Raw genomic sequence first — 17409 nt, 5'->3', positions numbered from 1 at the left:
AATTATCCTTAGATAATGCATATTGAGAACCCTCCCAAAAGTGACATAAACAGGAGCACTCTTTCGTATGGAATCGGGTTAATACCACGCCGAAATGCCTTTTATCTCGTTATTATGACTTAGGATCCCATAATTACGACTTGCCAACTCGTAAATAAGAGTTAGTAATCCCAGATGTGCCACTTAGTACCACTTAATTTCAGCTAAATTATTTATATTAAATCAATTAAACTATTTGCAAACTATTATGAATCTCAAGTTTAAGTATAAAATAAGTCCAATATGATAGAGAATGAATTAATAAACTTCTTAATTGAGTTGAAAAATTAAATCACTTGAATTAATTTTGCAGGTACAGTCTCTAGGAATAACCGAAAGTTCAAAACTTTTCTTTCAGAAATCAGCCTCGCCCCATCACCCTCCCCTTCCCTCAGATCACTTCCCCTCTCATTCTCTCTGCTACGTATACCAGTAATCCTGGTGGTTGTGGATAAAGTGGTAGATTTACTTCTTGAATTAAATATAATCTGCTATGATCTGTCCGTTTTCTTGCATTATATATAATCTATGATATGCCCGGTGTCATACATTAAATATAATCTGCTATGATCTGTCCGTTGTCTTAAATTTAACATAATCTGATATGAACTGTATGTTGCCCCCGTTAAACTTCTTTGTGATCTCGAACAGAGACTTTATGTTCTCTCTCTCTCTCTCTGATGCGAACCTGTGAACTACTCAGTCTAGTGCCGCTTGTCACTTGATGTTCTGTTTTTAACTTCTCTGTTCCTGCCAGAGTATTCACGGGGAATCCTATAGTTCAGATTGGATAATTAGCCTTTTCTAGGTGTTTCTTAAACTGTTTACTGTTTTTAGTAGCATCCCAAGTTAACTGGGAGATCTATTCTTCTTTATGTGCATTTCTGGAACCAAGAACCTTTTCTCCAGTTGAAAGAATGTAGAGTCATTTACGTCTCATCGCGGAGTATGCCGTACATGTTTGAAATGATAAGGTTGAACTCTTGCCGGACTATGTGATTTTCCATTTAGTATTGTTGAAACTTTGGAGTTTTTTTTGTGGGGGGGGGTTTGGTTTTTTTTTATTTTCTCGCCTAAATTGTCCATTCTCGGTTTAAGGGAAAGCTTGGCTACCAACAGACTGTGATCTCTGACTAGATAAATATGTCTCTGCTAGGATGGAATTTTTCAGTAAATTGTATTAAAAACAATGTTTTATTCTTATAATATGTGTGCTATTTCAGTAAAGATTGTGCTTTTCTATGCTAAATCCTACACATTGTATAATACTAAAGTTGGCAAATTTACAACTCTGCATCAGCAGTGCTGGACAAGCAAATTCCTTTCTGCCAAGTATATCACTAAGGTTTCACATGTTCACGTATAAATCTGTTTGATGATGTACGTAGACCCAACCGTTAGTCGGTAAGAAAATATGAAGCCTAACTTTGAGATTATGACGTAACTCAAGAACTAAGACGTGTGACCATATTTGGCCGCGTCCGAAGAAACTGTGTATAGGAAGCGAGAAGATTTGCTTGGCAAAATTAGTCCGTCTTGTCAGACTCAAAGACGGCTTGTATCATTACAGGTAAGCTACCGTCTAAGTACAATTTTCTATATAGTATAAGGATTTTTAATGTTAAGATGTTGAAGTAAGAGTCCATCTAAGATTGGTACATTTGCAACATTGGATTATTTAATTATTTCATTGATTATTGTAAAAGACCACGTTCGCCACCAACTTCATACTCAGAATTAATTCAGAAGTAGGATACTATTTAAATAATAGAGTTTAATAAGTTGACATTTTAGATTAATTTCAGTAAAATATATTTCTACTAAATGATTGCGGTATTAGTCTGAAATGTTGAATTTTAGATTCTTTAGCTATCGTGAATTTATTCGATACTTAATTATCTGTATTATATTCTAAAAGACAGAAATTATAAAAATACTCAAAGAGGGCTTGTATCATTACATCGATTCCCGTGCCTTTATCACATCGCCTTTCTCTCTCTCTCTCTCTCTCTCTCTCTCTCTCTCTCTCTCTCTCTCGCCGTGGAAAAGACCACCGCATAGAGTTTATGAGAGAAACTAAACTCATAAAACTTTTTGCCTTGTACATCATGCAATGACAGTAGTATATGGGGCCACCCTAGCGACAATGGGAATTAGCATTACAGAACCCCTTGGGCCACTCTAGCGACAAGGGAAATTTAACATGGAGAAAAACCCTGGGTCACTCTAGCGACAAGGGGAATTGAACATGGAAATTGAACATGGGAATGTCACCTGGGGATCAGTGGGAATTAAACATTGGTAACGTCATAGGTTTATGGGGTCAAAACCTTTGATAGGGTGAAATGTATTTGTAGGGACAAAGGGTTGATAGGGACAAACATAGACATACAGAAACAAACCAAACAAATACACATTCAAACACACAGAAAAGAGGACAGAAATATTGTAAAGAAAGACTCACAGATAGAATAGAGACTCGATAAAGAAAAGTCTGTTGTATGGGTTCAAAACATTTATTCAAGTACATATATACATGGGCTCTCTGGCCTGTGCTTTGGTCTAAGCACTATCCATTAAATACATAAACATTTGAACATAAAAGAAACATATTTACGAGTTGTTTAGTTATTGACTCTAGTAAACTAATGTTTAAAATTAACGTTCACTCCTTTCTAAAATCACTTCATATGCAACGAATTTACATTAAATGTTCGTTTATAAGAAAAAGTTAAAACAAAACAAGTAACAAACAATCAAATAAGAGAAAGTTCGTGTTTGTCTCTCTATCCGTTACACACGTTGTTTAAAATCTGGTCAGCTACCACTTGTGTCCCAGCATAGATGTTTCCGATCTCGTATTCCCTGTCAGTCGTAAATCTGCTGTTACGTCCATCGTGCTAGGTACACTTATCGGTAAGCAGATCAAGAGCAGTGATCGTCTTCTTCCCATGGAGGTACAACATATGCCATATGAATAGTCACTTTTCCATCGGTGATGTCAAATTTTTCTCTCACCGACCGCACGTCTTCAATAGCCCTCAAAAGTTTGGAAGAAGCTATTTCTGCAGGTGTGCTAAATCCGAGACATACAGGCGAGTTCAAACTGTCGTGATACATAGATAGGCTCAAACAACCTTCATCTTTGACTTGGCAATGACATTTGAGTTCCTCTAACAGTGAGTCAAGTAGATCCGTAATGAAACCTGATACTTCCTCGGCTGGAACGTCAGACGCGAAGTCTTTAAATTTCACCGTGTAGGTGTAAGTTGTCGTTCTAAATTTTCTCGAGGTCGCTGTCTGGGTCATTTGGATGCTAAAATACTCCTTTAGGTCTATTGAATCCTTTCCCTTCTTGAACGCACTTTGCTGTGACGGTATGGTGGTGAAAGAGGTCAATGATGTTTGTTCCTTCTCTTTTTTCTTCTGCGTAGAGTTATTCATCTTTCTCGTCGCTTGTCCTTGCAATGAAGTGTCGTTCTTGGAAGTCGTCCCTTTTTATACTGGGTGATATCAGCATGTCCATAAGGTAAAGTTTTGTGGTCTGGAAGTTTCACTGGTTGCACGTAGTTTGTCATGGCATTAGTACATAACAACTAAGATGTGGTATTGCATTGGTGATGTGATCGTGAGGCATAGAATCACACCCGAGTTTCTCGTTGGACTTGAGTCTTACGCTCTATACTTGCTGTTTGAAAGGATTCATTTTTGTCGATTGGTCTTGGTAGTGACAATGAACTATTGGTCTTGGACGTTGTCCCTTTTTATATGCCGACCAATATAGATGTGACCGTACGGCAACGTAAAGTGATTGGGAAGTCTCACTCGCTTTTGATACACGATTTGATAGATTTTTTCCACGGGTCGACTGACGATGTGGTGAGTGGGTAAACGTACAATCTTGTTCGGTTGGTGAGTGGTCACTTTAAAGTTTCCATCCTCTCCCGATTGCAAGGCTTCTTTCAATACCCCAAAATTGACCACTCGACTGGTACGATAATTCAGAGTCAGTCCTTTCACTTTGCACTCCGTGTGCACTTCTCCTTGTTTGTCCCGGTATTGGTAGCCGTAATTTTTAGGACCGCCACTCGCGAAACTTAGAATCTTGTCGTCGGGGTGTTCGTCTGTCCAGGCTCCTAAACGGTTTTCTTTGATGTTAGAGTGTTCCTGACCCGGTCGATCGATGTAGATGCAACTGTCCGTGTCAAAGTACAGGACGCGTTCCCCTAACAGTTCTAAAGCTTCGTACAATTTTAAGCGAGCATGAGCTGTCACGTAAGCCGCAATGATGACATTTCCAAAAGGGTTGTCTTGTACAAAGTCCAGATCTTCTTCGTAATTGACCAAGATCAAATTCTCTCGAACGACGTCCACGTGTTTCATGTATTTGGTTTTGTCGTGAATCATCTGGAAGTAGCGGGAAGGTTCTGTCAAATATTCCGTCTTGGGTAAACACGGTCGTTGTGCCATTTTACCCCACAAGCAATTTAACATCACTTTGGCAAACGATCGCCTGCCTTCGTTTTTCTCGATGTGGTCTAAAGAGATGCCTTCTTGTTCATAGTATTTCTCTTTGAATTGTATTTGGTCTTCGGGAGTGTGACACCAGGAAGGATAGCCGCTGGCTTCTTATTTCAGTTTCAAAAAGGCATCCACATAGTCAGCGAAAATGCCTTTCTGACTCGGATCACCCTTGTGGTATTGTTGTGTCTTGGGAAAGTGGCAAATTTCGTACACTTCTAACAGTTGGTATCCCATGTCCAGAGCTTTGAACAATTCTACGCTGACCCAGGTTCCCGTCAAGGCACGTTCTTCCTGGGTGTGCTGACAAGGTTGGTCTTGGTTGCACGTTTCGGTACAAGTACGGCACAATGGAAACATCAGTTTGCCTTGACAATGGTGAGGTAAGACGGGATGGTATAGGTTCGTGGGAGGCAAAACTTTACACTTGATCAAGCCTTCGTATTGTCGAATGTTTCTCAGGTCGATGTGTTCCGTTAACAATTGCGGGTGCCCTACAGGAAAGCGACAATATTTGCACACGTATGGATACAGCGAACACACGTCCAAGTATTTGATTTCTTCTCCTTTCTCTTCGTCGGCTTGGTACAGCAAACAGGTGGCATTGGTCCTTCCTCCGTACAAACTATCCCTCGGGTTCAGCGGGTCCATGAACTGGTAACAGTAGTAAGGTGGGCCACCTTACGTACAATGGAAATTAGCATTACAGAGACCCCTGGGCCACTTTACGTACAATGGAAATTTAACATGGCGAAAAATCGTGGGCCACTTTACGTACAATGGGAATTAACATGGGAATAAATCGTGGGTCACTTTTACCGACAAGGGGAATTTAACATGGAACTATAGTGTGGGTCTGTCTAGCGACAAGGGAAATTAACATGGGGGAATAGAGTTTGGGTTTGTCTAGGGACAAGGGGAATTGAACATGAGATTTTTTTTGATTTTTTTTTTTAAATTTTAAAAAAGGGGTAGGCAATTGAAAAGTCATTCTCTTTTTGAGAAATATGGCTGGCCCTGAAAAGGGCCTTTGGGTTTATGTTAATGTATCCATTAACATAAAGGGCACCGCATTGGTCTTCTTCTTGTCCTTAGGCTGCGTTTCACTGTTGGCCCGTAAATCAGCACTCTTTTGAGGCATCCTTGTCTTTCTACGTAGATCCTACGTATCCACAGACTGGTGTCTGACCTGTCGACGACGGTCCACTTGGACCGGACATACATGAGCATGTCCGTCCTAAACATCATGGAAGACACAAGGGTGGATGATTCGACTGTGGTCCACATCTTGAAGCGACGAGAACAGGTGAATCAATGCAGTGAACTGCGCTTATTTATAGGTAGAGGAAGGATTGAAACGGATTCAGTTCATTAACCAATCCGAACATGCGTTACAAAATTCAGTCAGTCCGCATCCAATCCGAAGAGAGCAGTCTGTGACGTCACCTAGTCTATATAGATTCGCTAGCGCTTACGTGCAGTCAATCTATGCGACAGTGATTCAACATGACGGAAACTCAGAAAACGATCCATTGGGGTGCACCAGCAGGGGAGACTGCCCAAGGGAACCCGGACTTACTTTCAGAAGAGGTGAATTGGGATTTTGTGGATTTTCTCTCCTCGCAAGAATTTGTTCCGGAACCTTCGTTACCTTCTTCATTACCGCAAGTGGAGAATTTTAGACAGAGACAGAAAGAAGAATTGGAGAAATTTATACAACGACAAAAGGAAGCGGAACAAGCTTTTCTCCTAGAGCAACAGCAGCAAGAAGAAGAGGTAAGAAAAAAACAACAGCAACAACAGCAAGAAGAAGTAGCAGTAGCAAAGAAACAAGAGGGTGAAAATCAAACGGTCACGGTACTGTTGGACATTTTAGCGGAGTTAAGGAGTCTGAAACAAATGTATCAGACTTCTTTATTACGACCGAAGAGAATACGACCTTCCCGAGCTAAACACTCCAACCCTGTGACTAAGCCTACCGTACCACCCTTAGTGATTTCAACCCAATCATCATCAACATTACGCAGTCCAGAAGTAGGTCTTGGCCGTGGCAAATGCTTAAGGCAGCTAAAGTTGATTGCTTAAACTCACCCCTACACCAAAAAAAACCCTTTTCAGGGCCACCCACGTCTCTCGAAAAGAGATAGCCTTTCAATTTGCCAATAACTCAAAAAAAAAACAAACCATTTTACCCCTATAGTACGTGTCTGTGTATGAGTGCGTGAGTGTACGTTCTTATTTTAAAATCAAAACTCAAAGACACTTAACTTATATCATTAATTTATTCTTTTATCCATTGTTACAATCCAATTCACAATTCACAAAAGAACACTTTAATTAAAAGTTCATTGACTTCTTCTTTCTCCTTGTTTAGTCTCTCTGTTTTTTAAAATTTCTTCACCGTCACACTCTTTTGCTCTTCTTCCTCCTCACTTTCTTCCCTTCTTCTTTTCTTCTCCTGTTTCTTTTTCTTCACCTGTCTGCTTTCTTCCTCTGAAAAATCCCTCTCTTCTTCCGAAGAATCCCTCTCTTCTTCTGAAGAATTCCTCTTTTCTTCTGACTCCTCTTGTTTCTTTTTTGGGCAATCTGGAGACCAATGTCCTTTTTCTTTACAATAATAACAGGTATCTTGACTTTTGTCTTTTTTAGCCCCTGTTTTTGTTCTTTTTTGACGGTCTGGACACTCTGAAGACCAATGTCCTTTCTTCTGACAGATATAGCAAGTATCTTGACTTTTATCTCGAAAGGAAGGAGAGTAGTCCGTCGGCTGGTCTGAAGAGAATTTTCTAATGACCCCTCGCAAAGCTCTGACGAAACGTTCGATTTGGTTAGTCTCTTCCATCGTTGTGCTCGGCTTGAGAGTGAAATGAATAGTGAAAGAACAAGACACACACCCTTTTATATACGCTGGTCTGCCATGACTATAAATTAGTCTATGGTGTTTGAACTTGAGTCATTTGACGTTTTTCACTCAAGATGAAACGATCCTATTCATTTGAGAAGAAAGAAGAAGTAAGAGGCAGAAACGTGATCTATCGCCTCGTACCAGGGCTGAAATCTTGGCACAAATTCATGCCAGTGATTTTGAAGAGGACATGAGTGAACCAGAATTTGAAACCTCTAAACAAAGTTCACCACCCTTAGTCAACCCTGAAAAATACTATTCCATTCGAGAGACGGAAAAGCGCTCCTCTAGAAAATTTAGAACCACGGCTTACAAATACACGGTGAAGTTTAAAGATTTCAAGGCTGAAGTGCCGTTAGAGAAAGCAGAAGTGTTCATCACTGGGGTGTGGGATTCTTTGCTCACTGCACTCAAGCGACAATGTCAACCCAAAGAAGACGATCGCTTGAGACTTTCCATACAACACGACGGTTTGAAATCCCCTGTTTGGATCGAGTTTAGCACCCCTGCAGAATTGACCGCTTCCAAAGTCATGGACAAGATTCAACACGTACAACAATCTAATGACCAGTTTGACATCACCGATGGAAAAGCCACACTGGACATGACCCACGTCTCTCCTCCTCAAGGGACTGCACGCAAAAAGATGTTATTGGTGGACGACCTTCGCAACACCAAAAAGAGTCTCGTCCGAATTAACAACACTCATGACCAGATGTGTTTAGCCCGTGCCATCGTGGTGGGACGAACCTATGCCAACAAGAACGACACGGTAGAATGGAAAAGAACCTGGAACACTATTCAACGTTCCTTTCGAGCCAAACAACGAAACGAAGCAGAACTCCTGTTGCAACAAGCTGGCCTGTCCAAAGACACACCCTGTAGCATTCCTGAGATGCAAAAATTGCAAGATGTCCTAGCTCCACGATACACCTTGAAAGTGCACCCTCAAGAAATGCGCGGGCCTCTGTTGTCTCGAGGCCAAGATTTTAAGGACGGAAAATACATTCATGTTTATTATCACGATGACCATTTCGATACCATTACCACCATCACCGGATTCCTGGGATACAGATATTACTGTGAGAAATGTGATTATAGTTATAACAATCGAGAGCAACACAAGCATTGTGGAATGAAATGCCCAGGATGTTTGGCCTCTCCACCCTGTCTGAGCGAAGGACCAGTGCCTTGTTCAACTTGTCTGCGCACGTTTGTCAGCCCTACCTGTTACCAACAACATCTGAAAACACAAGGTTCACAGAAGAAATGTGCTTGTCAACTGCTGAGATTGTGCCCTACCTGTGGACAAGGCATACTTACCAATAATGCCAAGACACACGTATGTCGAGGAAAGAAAAAATGTCACATTTGTCACCACATCGTGGACTTGAAACACCAATGCTACGTGCAAAAATACCAACCCCCACCAGAGAAAGAGGACGGTCACAAGAAGAAAGGCAATTTCATCTTTTTCGATTTTGAATGCATGCAAGAGACTGGCATTCACATTCCTAATTTCTGCGTGGCTCATCGAGCGTGCGAGAAGTGCATTCAAGAACCTATCTTCAGTCATTGCCCTCACTGCAGTAAAATTCCAGGAGGACGTGAAAAAATCTTTCGAGAACCAAAGACGCTGGACGATTTTGCCCAATGGGTCTTAGACCCCATCAACAAGACGTGGAGCCAAGAGGACATCGAACGTTACGGAGACTGTCATCGTCATGCCACGGTGATGGCTCACAATTTCTCCGGATACGATGGACAGTTTCTTTTGAGATACTATACGCAACAAGGCACCGAGAATCCTAAAGTGACTTTGAACGGAGCCAAAATCATTTTCATGCAAGTGGGACAAGTACACTTTAAAGATTCGATGAGCTATTTGGCCATGCCTTTGAGTCGAATGCCTAAAACGTTTGGAATGACAGAAATGGCTAAAGGGTACTTTCCACACTTTTTCAATACGGAAGCCAATCAACACGCCGTTCTACCCCATTTGCCCGAGGATCACTATTACGACCCCGACAACATGCGTACCGAACAACGAGAAGCTTTCTACGCTTGGTACCAGGCTCACGCCTCGGACCCTTTCGACTTTCAGGAAGAAATGCTAAAGTATTGTCGTTCCGACGTGGACATTTTACGGCGTTGCTGTGGAAAATTTCGAGAACTGTTCATGGAACACGGAGGGGTCGATCCTTTGAAAGAAGCTTGCACCATTGCCAAAGCGTGTTCCTTAGTGTATCGACAACGATTCATGCCTGAAAACACCGTGGCTGTCATCAGCCCTCAAACGACCAACTTTGTCAAACGTCAATACTCGGTCAAAGCCCTACGTTGGTTACATTACTTGTGCGACAAGGAAGACAAATGGATTCAGCATGCCCGCAACGGAGGGGGTGAAAAGACCATCGGAACGTATTCGGTCGATGGCTGGGACTTAGAAAACCCCAAGATCGTGTACGAGTTTAACGGTTGCTTATTTCACGGATGTCCCGTCTGTTACCCTGACCGTGGCAGTAAAAATCAGTTTTTGCAACGAACCATGGAAGACTTGTACCAGGACACTTGTCAGCGACGCCTAAAGTTGGAACAGCAAGGATACCAAGTGATCACCGTATGAAAACTGATCCCGAGTTTAAACGCCTCGTGGAAAGTTACCAGTTCATGGACCCGCTGAACCCGAGGGATAGTTTGTACGGAGGAAGGACCAATGCCGCCTGTTTGCTGTACCAAGCCGACGAAGAGAAAGGAGAAGAAATCAAATACTTGGACGTGTGTTCGCTGTATCCATACGTGTGCAAATATTGTCGCTTTCCTGTAGGGCACCCACAATTGCTGACGGAATACATCGACCTGAAAAACATTCGACAATACGAAGGCTTGATCAAGTGTAAAGTTTTGCCTCCCACGAACCTATACCATCCCGTCTTACCTCACCATTGTCAAGGCAAACTGATGTTTCCATTGTGCCGTACTTGTACCGAAACGTGCAACCAAGACCAGCCTTGCCATCACACCCAGGAAGAACGTGCCTTGACGGGAACCTGGGTCAGCGTAGAATTGTTCAAAGCTCTGGACATGGGATACCAACTGTTAGAAGTGTACGAAATTTGCCACTTTCACAAGACACAACAATACCACAAGGGTGACCCCAGTCAGAAAGGCATTTTCGCCGACTACGTCGATGCCTTTTTGAAACTGAAGCAAGAAGCCAGCGGCTATCCGTCCTGGTGTCACACTCCCGAAGACCAAATACGTGCAAAGTGAAAGGACTGACTCTGAATTATCGTACCAGTCGTGTGGTCAACTTTGGGGTATTGAAAGAAGCCTTGCAATCCGGAGAGGATGGAAACTTTAAAGTGACCACCTATCAACCGAACAAGATTGTACGTTTACCCACTCATCACATCGTCAGTCGGCCCTTTGAAAAAGTCTATCAAATCGTGTACCAGAAGCGAGTGCGACTTCCCAATCATTTCACCTTACCGTATGGACACGTTGGTATAAAACATTGGTTGTAAGAGGATAGTCACCTGCTAGAAGGATGACTTCGCCACAGCAAGAATCTAGTGAGAAACCCGATGAGAACTCCAAGTTCAAACCCTACCATTTTCCAGTCTTCTTACCTGACTATTGTGATTGTGCCCGTCGATTGGACACGTTTCAGAAATGGTCTACGGATAGGGAAGGATTACCTTCTTCGCATGTTTTAGCTAGAACAGGATTTGTCTACTTGGGACCTGAGTCAGGATTGGGATACGAGGTACAGTGTTTCGCTTGCGGACTGAAGCTACGAATGGATCTATGTATCTATAAAGATTCAGCTATTCTGGAACATACTCGATGGTCTCCGCACTGCCCTTACCTTTCTATGGCCTTTCCACCCATCACACTACGGTACAATGTTGACGGTACCTTAGAAACGGTACCTTCCAGAACAAGACATAAAAAACGTAAAAAAGGAAAGATGTACAAGCTGGAGACTGCATTGCGACTAGTATAAAAAGGGGACTATGGTCAAGATCGATAGCTCATTGTGACTACCAAGACCGAGCGAACAAGATGAATACTTTCAGAGAAACACAAAACAAGTTGTTTAGAAAGGCACAATTCAAGTGTGAGGCTTCGGAAGTGGAATGCGATTGTGAGCCTTGCGATGGGTACGATGCTGTACGTTGTGACCTTAGCGATGCCGTAAAGCATCATCGGAACTTTGTTCTCACGACCCCTATCATGGAAAGTGATGCTGTGCGTGTCAAACCTGAGGGATGTGAAAGCGATGCCGCTCGTCCTCTTGGACACTTTACTGGGTTTCGTTTTAAAGGGGAATGTTCAGCTTCACGTCTACCCCCCCCCCCACGGATGTCATCCAGCCCTGAGCAAACTCCTACCCATGTCACTCAACCCTCATCGAAACGAACCTGTGAAAGACGAATAATCGTTCCCTGTGCGTTTGTCGGAATACTGCGACTTTGAAAATCGTCTTCAATCGTTCAAAGGAAAATGGCCTAAGTATCTGGGAGGACCGACCCCTGAAGAATTAGTCAGAGCCGGATTTTTCTACTTGGGCGAAAGGGATAAAGTCAAGTGCTTCAGTTGCGGTGTGTCACTTCACCACTGGGAACCGCAAGATTCGGCCTACGTAGAACATGCTCGATGGTCACCGAATTGTCATTACTTACCCTTAGTGGGACCGAGACATTGAAGTAACTTAACATAATCTGTTCATGGATACTTTACACGAGAACATTCGTGCTTTGCCTGTGGAGTTGAGAAAACGCATTTACCGAGAGCTGGTGAAAATACAAGTGAAACGTAAATAACATTTCGCATCCGTTACGTCACCAGTGTTTGAACCACTGGTACCTTCAGGCTATACAAGGACTGATTGAGTTGAAAGTGTTCCATTGGACAGACATTGATCAACGACCCCTGGTTTTAAAGAGGAATGGTTTGGTATGGACGATTCTATCTACTACATTGTAAATGTACTGCATCGAATTCCAGAGGAAGAGTTAACGAATTACCAACATCTTGTACGCAATGTCAACTTGGTGAAAGAGGAAACTTCTGAACGAATTGTAACGTGTAAATTAGTAACTAAACGATTTAGATTCGACAATGAATTGAAACCATGTTTGTGCAAACAGTACATTTCTTGTGTCAGACCAAAGAGGATTTAGTATGACCTATTCATGGATACTTTACAAGAGAACATTCGTGCTTTGCCTGTGGAGTTGAGAGAACGCATTTACCGAGAACTGATCAAAATACAAGTGAAACGCAAACGCAAAGTTATTGAACCGTTTTTAAATTATGCTTTGTTCCAAAGTACAAGAAGACTGATTATGAGTGGATATTACATTAGGCACAAAGTTAAACGAGGCTATTGGCCACCACCCAACGATTCCAAAAACAGTGTATATACTTATGGATACTTTACAAGAGAACATTTTGGGCTTGCATGAGGAGTTGAGAGAAAGGATTTACCGAGAGCTGGTGAAAATACAAGTCAAACGTAAAGAACAATTGCATCCGTTACGTCACCAGATCTGTAACCACTGGTACCTGAATGGTATAAGAAAACTGATTCGTCAGAAATTGTTTCAGTGGTCAGACATTGTTCAAAACTTTGAGGTCGCCAATGATGTACATGTTCATAATTTTGGTTACTTCGACATTCACTTACTGCAACGTATTGAGGAAGACGGTTAAAGGATTACCAACATTTGTTACGTGGAATCTGCTTAGCGGAAGACGAAACTTCTAAACGAACTCTGACGTTTCGGTTACAGTATGTAACATTTAAATTCCCTACTGGAGAACGAAGATCTCTGGCTAGAAAGTACGTGTATTGCATCCGAAAAAAAGAGAATATAAAAACAGGCTGCCATGCCACGACTTATGTCACATGTCATTGAACAGATTCCGTGGAAGGAACTCAATGACCATATTCAAACCGTGGATCATTACCATCGATTATTACAAGAACTGTATCCATTCAATTTGGGACGACAAGTGGTGTGTGTCTTAGTGACTTGTTTTCTGGGATTTCGTTTACCAGCCGATTCTTTCTGGACTCTTTACGATCAGTACTTACCACCTCAATGGCCTTAAATGGTCACGAAAAACTCCTTTTGCTCAAAGCCTTGCGGTTTCATCTGGATACTTCTCGACCTCTACGGGAAAAAAAGATTCGTCAACTTTTAGCTACCCAAGACGTGTATGACGATGTGTGTGTAGCTTGCGACTTACATCCCCATTGGACAGATGTCCGTGCCTGGAAAGAATGGGATTTTGAGGCTTGGACCCAAGAAGTGGCCCAGTATGCACGAGAGTTGTTCAAGGAGAAAAGTTACTTTTCAACCCGTGTTAGTGACGGTGCCAGAAGAACCCGTCACCCAGGACGGGACTGTCGTGAACGGGCCTGAAAGACCCTTTCGGGAGGACACTTGTGTGACCTTACCCCCTACCATAGAACTGGTTAGAACATTACCCAAAACATGTTGTACAGACACTTGTTTTTATTCCACGTTAATGGTTATCATGTGCCTTTTAGCCTTGTACTTAAGCCTTTGGCTTTTATGTATTTTTGTCTTTCGTATTCATGTTTGAAAAAAGCATTCAATAAACGTGTTCTGAAAAAGTATATAAACTCTAGTCTTGTTTGTTTTCGTGTCACAAGTGACATTTCTCACACAATGGCTACCTCTACTGTCTCTGCTCCCTCTTCCTCTACTGTCAAAGTCATCGACGAACACTTAGATCGTGCCAGTTGGGAGGCTTTGTATCTTCGCCATCCCTTTAACATGCTCATTGCTGGACCTAGCGGTTCAGGCAAAACCGAATTCGTCAAACGTTTGATCGAACATAAACATCATTTGATCGATCGACCACCTCAGCGGATCGTGTGGTGTTACAAAGAGTGGCAATCGCCGTACAGCCTCTTGCGAGAAAGTCAAGGCGATTCCATCGTGTTTGTGGAAGGCATTCCTAAAGAAGGCGACGGCATCGTCTCTGACTCTCGTCAAACCCATTTGGTCATTTTCGACGACATGTTAGGAGAAGACGAAGAAGAAATTAAACTGTGGTTCACGCGCAAAGGGCATCACCGTAATGCCAGTGTCGTTTACATCACCCAAAATTTGTTTCAACAAAGTAAAGCCCATCGCACCATCAGTCTCAATGCGCATTACGTGGTCTTGTTTAAAAGCTCTCGAGATAAATCGCAAGTGCAAGTCTTAGCCAAACAGTTAGGAACGCCTTGGCTGACTCAGGCGTACGACGATGCCACTCAAACTCCACACGCCTATTTACTCGTCGATTTGAAACCTACCATCCCCGAGGATTTGCGATTTCGTACCCACTTGTTTCACCACTGGTGCCAAGACGGAGGGCCTGTCCTGTACACGTCTCCGTCCTTGACTTAATTTCACTCCCCATAAAAAAATCTATAAAAACCTCAGACCTTTTTTCGTTTGTCTCACACAACGTCAACATGACGTCCCTTCAGTTGCATCTTCCCGTCAAATTGATTCGTGCCTTGTATGGCATCAGTCGAGAAAAAATCCACAAACACGAGCTCGTGTCTTAGAAGCTAGTCTCAAAGAAGTCTTACGATGGTTCACGGTGACGGCACGTCAAATACTCCAAGGAATCATTCAGATTCCTCATCAAACCAAACGCTTTTTCGATCGAAACAAAGTCGCTTTGGTCCAACTGGCCGATCCCCGCATAGACACTCAAACCATAAAACAAATCATTTTGAAACCTGGAGGGAGCGGTACTCTAGGAGGGGTCATCATTCGCTCACTCTTAAGATGGGATCCTAATGCCCCCAAAGTTATACCCAAGAAAAAATTCCAACGAAGCCCCAAGAAGAAAAAGAAAAAGACCAGGTCCCCAAGGAGAACTTCTCCAGTGGCGGAACCCTCCTCTGATCAGACACCACCACCCCGGAAAAAGAAAAGAAGCCCCCAAAAAAAGAAACAGAGAAAACGTCCCCAGAAAAAGAAAAGTCCACAGAAGAAAACTAGTCGCAAGAGAGGCACTTCGGCCAGGACGCAACCTTACACCCGCAAACCACGATCTGCCACGGCAGTGACTGCGTCTCCGGCATCCTCACGTTCATCCACTTCTCCGTTGATGACACCAAGAACTGAAGAGTACTTGGAGACGTTGATCACACCAAGAACTTCTCCGGTGATGACCCCAAAAAGGACTTCCCCAGTGGCAGGAGCCTCCAATTTAGTGGCAGTGGCTGCTGCTCACAAAGTACCTTCTCCCAAAATCAAAGTCCAAGAAAGATCGGGCATGTTACAAAGTTTACTGGATTTGTCCAAGCAAGAACTGGCTCGATTTAGTCCGTTGCGTACCCCTGCACGACGTGTCATGCCTGTCCTCAAACTGATACGACGTAAAGACAATCAGTGGCGACGCGTTCCAGTATAAAAAAGACCTGTGACCAAGTCGAGGGTATCAGTGTTTTTTGGTACTCCTGAAGACTCAAAGATGTCACCCCCCAGAAAACCCCAAGGAATGAAAAGGTAAGGACTACCACCACGTTTAGTCAAACATGGGGACATGTTATCTATCCTGTCCAAAGCTTCTCCACCTCTACGAAAAAAACTCATTCAATCGGCCTCCAAAGAGGTCATCAATACCGTGTGTGAATGTTGTTTGAACGTCTTGAAAGGCACGATCCCTTTGTCCAAACACCAGAAACAATGCTTAAGCAAACATCGTCACGTTCTTCGCCAAATGGTTCAAAAGAAAATTCCCATTCGTCACAAGAAGAAGATGTTGGTCCAACGTGGAGGCATTTTGCCTCTCTTGTTAGGCCCCATACTGAAAGGAGTCTTGGGAACCATGTTGGGAGGACTGGTGGGAGCAAGATAAAAAGGCCCTCGGAAGTTCCAAGATCTCAGAATCGACCCCTGACAACCCCATGGAAGGACGAAAACTAGCTTTAGTGCCTTACAAACGATGGATGGAATACCATCGGTGGCAAGAACAACGCACCCCGCATTTACCTCCCAATCCCAATCTGAGTGAGATGTCCCAGTTACAACACGAATTGCAGTCCTTGATGGATCGCCAAGATTTGTCCGAAACAGAAAAATCGCAAAAGTACGGTCAACTCTTGCAACTACTGCAACTCTTTCACCAGAAAGCTTTAGACGAAACAGCTCTACCCACTCTGAAAGATTTTAAGACCTTGATGAAAAGTCCAGCTCCATCATCACTACCACCACTACTACCATCCCCAGGGGTCACCAGAGATGCTACCCCATGAAGACCTGAGGAAGAAGAGATGCGAGAAGTGTTTCAAACACCGTCAGCAGCTCCCATTTCGAGTAAGATTGCAGCATCCTTGTTGACCCCGTCCCCCACACCCCAACGAGAAGAAATGAAAGCTTTGGTTAAAAAGATGATGTCCACTCCTCCTTCGACAGAAGTGAAAAAGAAAGAAGGGAAACCAGAAGTGAAAAAAGAAAAGAAGACCAAAGCCATTCCATTGCCACCTCCACCTCCACCACTACCTTCGACTTCTACTCCCGTAGCCGATCGGACACGTAAATCCGTTTCCAAACCACCCTTTCGTCCCACCCAAAGTAGCATCACCGAAGAGTGGGTGACTTATTAACACACAAAAAATGGAAAAAGTCTTAGCCAGCATTTACTACGATCCCTCCCATCCTGCAGGTTACGCAGGAGTTCAAAAATTGTATCGTGCTGCCAAAACTCGACTGAAAAGTCTCCGTTTACCTCAAGTGCAACGATGGTTACAAGAACAAGCTACCTACACTTTACACAAACCCATTCGACGTAAGTTTGCCAGAAGTCGCACCCGAGTGGAAGGCATCGATCATCAATGGCAAGCCGATTTAGCCGATGTCTCTCATTGGCCAGCTACAATCGTGGCTACAAATATTTGT

The sequence above is a fragment of the Sinohyriopsis cumingii genome, chromosome 1 (genome assembly GCF_028554795.1).
Source record: "Sinohyriopsis cumingii isolate HCF-2022 chromosome 1, ASM2855479v2, whole genome shotgun sequence".
NCBI lineage: Eukaryota > Metazoa > Mollusca > Bivalvia > Unionida > Unionidae > Sinohyriopsis > Sinohyriopsis cumingii.
This window is presented reverse-complemented; position numbering follows the sequence as displayed.